The 5,754-nt window shown below is 43.4% G+C and overlaps 1 long non-coding RNA gene across 1 annotated transcript; it reads right to left on the bottom strand.

Annotated features, from left to right (window-relative positions):
- Positions 1–216: 216 nt before the first annotated feature.
- Positions 217–5,073, bottom strand: LOC138956984 (uncharacterized). Its single transcript, XR_011452894.1, has 2 exons — positions 4,965–5,073; positions 217–1,992 (listed from the first exon to the last, which is right to left on the bottom strand). It is a non-coding gene; the product is annotated as an uncharacterized lncRNA (long non-coding RNA).
- Positions 5,074–5,754: the final 681 nt, after the last annotated feature.

Here is a 5,754-nt window from a genome sequence, read left to right as displayed (position 1 = left end):
TCTAAATTTGCAACTTCGTTACAGGTGTATGCTGGTCTAATAAGAATTATTCACAAATGTTTTTATACAAAAGCTGATTTAAAAACATTGTTCGCAGCTTCTGGCCTAACGCAGACATTGCAATTGTGATGTATAGTAAATTTTATACTGGCACGGGAAATCCTGCAAGATTCAAATAGGGTATGTATGGCATGTGTATTCAAACATTGTTTTGTACATTGACATGGTAGCATCAGTATTAAGTTAATATCCTGATGGCCGCATATCTCCAACATGCAAAAAGACTGGCTCACGATAGATCTGTGAATTTCTTGTTGTAACGTCAAGGATTTAATCTTTGAAATACCGTACATTTCAAACAGGAGCGCAACAATAGAAATGAAAATCAGTAATAAAGGACACCAAGGAGAACCTGAAGATAACGCTAAATACGTTATTATTGTGCTGCTATATTATTATGCAACTATATTACACTCAGTAAAACACGCACTGCGACGTTTTTGTGTGGTTGTGGTGATTGTACCTTCTGTAACAGTCCCTCCCGCAGCGTTATGGGTCATCTTGACAGCTTCGTAGCTACTCTTGTCTTTAGTTACCAACAGTGCATTGTTAACCATCCCCTGGTTTTTGGCGCTGTAAGTTGACTTCATTCTAGTTGAATGGGATCAGGGCGTCTTTCTTGCACATACAGCGTCAAGTTTAAGGTAAACTTCTTTCAGCTCTTAATGACAACCAAAGAGCTACACAGTCCCTAGCGTAACTAGCGTTGGGAGTAGAGACATTGTTCAGCTAGGTAGGAAGTGGTGGAGGCATTTGTCTGTAGAGGTAGGACAAAGGTCGAAACGCAAAGAGAGTTTCGTCACTCTCAGTGCTGTTAGTGAAGCCAAAATTGTCGTTTAGATTAGGTGAGAATCCAGTCGATGTCACAGTGGTGACAGTACACACTTCACGCACAGGCATTGTATTTATGAAACCAGTATCTGCTTCTAATTCGCAATCTGCGTCGAGGTCATTTTCTGCGTTGAATGTTCCGCTGTGAAACGTTCTGATTTCAACATCATCTTTCTTCGCTCCATATTGTGTTGCCAGGCACACACGTTTCCTGAATACAAACACGAACACAAGAATCACAACGACAGCGAAGGCAGGAATCGAAACACCCATCGTCGTTTTTACTCCCACAGATAAAACGTCTTTACTATTAGCGATAAAAGTGTTGGGAGTTCCAGCCGCAACTGAGGAGCCTCCGTGTGTAACATTTGATGTGCTGGTAGTCGAAGTTGATACATTTGCTATTTCTGCTCTGTTACTCGTCTCTGCTGAGCTTGTGGTTCCTGTGGTACTGTTGGTCGTTTGTATTGTGTGCATGGTTGCGTATGTGTCTTCGATGGTCGTCTCTGTGGTGTTGGTGGTCGTCCCTGCATGGGTGGTCATCCATGTGGCATGGCTGGTAGCTTCTTTGGCACTGGCAGTTTTCTCCATGGTTTGCATGGTTGTATCTATTGCTGTGGTGGAAATCTCTGCATCCATGGTCATCTGCGTGTTTTTGCCGTTAGATGCTGTATATAACTGGCGGCCCTCTCTGTGGTTTTTATGGTCGTGTCTGTGGCTTTGGTGCTCATATGTGTGATTGTGGTGGTCGTACCGACCTTACTACTCCTTCCCGTAGTACCGTTTGGGGTTATTTTGACGGCTAGGGGGTACTCTTTTCTCTAGTTGCCAACAGTGCATTGTTGATCAGGTTTCTAGCGCTAACAGTTCTTTCCCATTTGTGATTCGTTGATCACCACTGTGGCTAGTTGTTCATGTGTAGTTACCATACAACTCTCTCCACTTGGTCATATCTCGTCAACCTTTTGTACGTGGATGTTCTGCTTATTTACAAGCTATGTATACGCGTGCTCAGCGTGCTCGAAATATTGATTTGTTTCTCATTTGGACGATCTGGTGGCCTTGTCAAAATAAGTAGTGTTCTCTGAATATTTTACAGTCCTGAAAACCAAAACACAAATTTAATCATGAGTCTGAGTCAGTTCTGCCTTTAGGTAAACTCATAGTATATGAGAAATGAATCATAATATTAAATACTCAACAACAACAACAACAACAACAACAACAACAGCAACAACATCAACAACAACTACTACCACCCCCACCACCACCGCCACCACCACCACCACCACCACAACAACAACAACAACAACAACACAATAACAAAGCACGTTCTAACACATTCCTAACACAATCATACGTATCGCAATCACTTTCGAAATGCAAATTAGATAGATTTAAAACTCTTAAATCATGAAATACATAAATCAATCATTCAACAATTAAACGAAATAAAACAAGCATCGACTGTATGTATATAATGACACCAATCGCACACTAAACACAGACACCCAGGTACTGTACATGTCCTTATGTCTTTTGTTCGCACAATAACGTACCCTTGTCCTTTTGTCAAACATATATATATACTAATAACATCATTTTTGAAGTGCAAATGAAACATTGAGACAACGGAACAGGATGTGTCAATATTACTTAACTCGGTGACTGTGGCCATTTATTAGTTGTGTAACATAAGTAGAAAACAGGATCTTCTTCGCTTTCCCATCAAAAGGCACACTCGCCTGTAAAGACCCTGAACACTGTGGCATAGTCTCCGCATCAATACAATTAAACTGTGCAAAACGGAACAGCCTTGTCACGTTTCAATATATCACTTAAGGTGATTATGAACCGGTTAATTACTACTAATTAACTAACCACACCACGATCCACTCTCGCAGGCATACAATTAAATAGAGTCAACAAAAGTATAAGTTTCAGACGCCTGTTTATGTATAAACTCTCCACCTCCCTCGAGCCTTCACTCAAAATATGTTCCTTTTACGTTCTCAACACGTAAAAAAACCAGTGTTCACTGACAAAATGCCAGTAGTATATAGAAAATTATAGTAACACGCTGAACCCGTGTAAATATAGTTAAATGCGAATGTTCTGTTCGAAAAGCTCTAGTTCGTGCAGGTGTCACACACCCCACGTTGTCACTACTCCAATGAAATCACAGATAAGAAAAAGACAACGGTGGTCAACGGGGTGCGTAAGACACGGTGCACTTAGCTTTCTTTCTGTATGCTGGTTAGCCGGTATGCTGGTTAGCCGGGTTGCTGGTTAGCCGGTTCGCTGGTTAGCCAGTCTGCCGGTTAGCCGGTATGCTGGTTAGCCGGGTTGCTGGTTAGCCGGTTAGCGTAGCTTCCTCAGGTCCCAGCTCCAACGTCTGCAGCTAGCAGTGTCCCGCCAAAGGCAGCCGTGCAGCAGGTACAGGAACACGAAACGAAGGCTGCAAACAGAAAGCATCGGTGCACTAAACATGTCAGCTACCCCTCACCCACCACCTTAAAACATGTCATCTTTAAATATCTCATCGAGCACGTGGGCCTGCACAAAACGGACTTTTTTACAACAACAAAACAGTCATTTTCCGTCCTTCTCTCCCTATCTGCAAAAACCATATACAGATTAGTATTTTAGCGTCACAGAGAGTAAATTATGCGCTAACCTGGAAAGAACAACAGAGAGTATTTCATTCCACAACACAGACTCATCAACAGCGTTAAATAATGATTTATTACCTCAAAAGCCTATGATTGTACTCTCAATGGAAGCAAAGTCCGCCTCCTCCCTGGAACAGCCTCTGTTCGTCAACAGTGACCAAAAACCTCCAGAACCCCTTGTCGAATCCTTATGCGAAAGCCATCGCCGACGAAGGAATGTTGACGACTTGTCCTCAGCAAAATACGTGGCAGAGAGAAGAAATAATTGGTGGAAGTTCCCTTAGAGTGCCGAATATAATACTCGGTGAAAAACCATCATACTCTAGAAACTGTGTATTAGATCCTTCCCCTTCTGCCGCTGGGTGTCAAGTGCGCCGTCCTTGTGCCTCTCTCAGACAACCTAGCCAATAACACGTGACTGACCTTGTCACAAAACCAGTCCAGCTATACACAATTCTGCCTCCCCAAGCAGAAAAAAGACACGAGAAACTCAATCCCTGAAAATCCCGTGTGCGCTGTCAGCGAAAAACCGTCAGCCCTATGACAGCAGAAACCTCCACTGTAAAACTCGTGCGCAGCAAACCCTCCGTGTTCATTGAGCACTGTCAGCAAACTCTGCTGTAGCCCAATATCACGTACAGGCGCTTTCTATCATAATCGACCAAGAACAGGCACTCCACTGAGTGACACTTTCTTGGTCTCTGTCACCCGATCGTGACAAGGCTTATTCCATAACGGCCATCATGTCGCTGGTAACATGTGCCAAGGTTGACAACTATCAAAAATGAATAAAAACAATACAATCAAAAGCATACACAATAACTGTGATGACATGCACAGGATGGCATACAAAACCGGCTGCCAATATTAAAATGAAGGTGAGCCCCCCCCCCCTCTCCCTCCCGTGTCAATCACTCCCACCCATGCACGCACGTACACACGCATGCACACACAGACGCATGCACACACAGACGCATATATACAGACAGACAGACAGACAGACAGACGGACGGACGGACGGACAGACGAACGCACGGACGGACGGACAGGCAGACGGACGGACAGACAGACAGACAGATTGATAGACAGACAGACAGACATACAGACAGACAGACACACAGACACACAGACACACACACACACTTTCAGGCTTAGTAAACAAGGACATACGTACCTGCACTTAGCCAAGGCCCCAAAGCTTTGCTATGATATATCACACAACAAACAAACGCAGATTAAACAGCGATTGCGTTTCAACAACAACAACAACAACAACAACAACAACAACAACAACAACAACAACAACAACAACAACAACAACAACAACAACACCGACAATAACATCAACAATCACACTGCTAAACAACACACATACGAAAGTACACATTCAACTATACTTACAAAGTAATGTCACTTTATGAACCACACCGGGTTTTGTCAATGGAACAACGCCCGAAACTGCTTTCACACTGTCCTCGTAGGCCCCTAAGTTGCGGCTTGTGTTTGTATCCTGTTAGGTTTCATAGAAAAAAACACTCAACTACACTTCGGCAGCTCGCGAAAGAAACATAATCTACTCAAGCACGGTGAAAACACAGGCGCACAGCTGACCTTTTTTCCCCACGCCGTCAACTACGTATTTGACGTATTAGAAACACACACACACACATACACACACACACACACACACACACACACACACACACACACACACACACACACACACACACACACACACACACACACACACACATACATACACACGTGCACACGCGCGCGCGCGCGCACTCGATGACACCGCATGGGCCTATGAACAAGAACATAATTATCATGTCAATGAATATCCTGCTTTGAGATCGCACAACTATCGCTCAGTTACTAGATCAAGGACATTTCCGTGCGAAACGTTGCTGGCAGAAATACCGCATTTGTTCAGCTTTACTTACCTTAAACACGGCTTTGTGGCAGATGAGAAAACGTGTTTATATACACACATTCACACACACACACCCACACGCACAAACACACACACACACACACACACACACACACACACACACACACACACACTCACACGCACACACACACACATATGGAAAGCCGTTTGGCTCATAACCATTACACGCGTAAAAAATGATTAGTACACGTGTAATAAATAGTTAATACACGTGTAATTAATGATTAATACACG

Source organism: Littorina saxatilis, unplaced genomic scaffold (assembly GCF_037325665.1).
Source record: "Littorina saxatilis isolate snail1 unplaced genomic scaffold, US_GU_Lsax_2.0 scaffold_470, whole genome shotgun sequence".
Classification (NCBI taxonomy): Eukaryota; Metazoa; Mollusca; class Gastropoda; order Littorinimorpha; family Littorinidae; genus Littorina; species Littorina saxatilis.
Note: the sequence above shows the minus strand (reverse complement) of the source record. Positions and strands in the feature narration are given on the sequence as shown.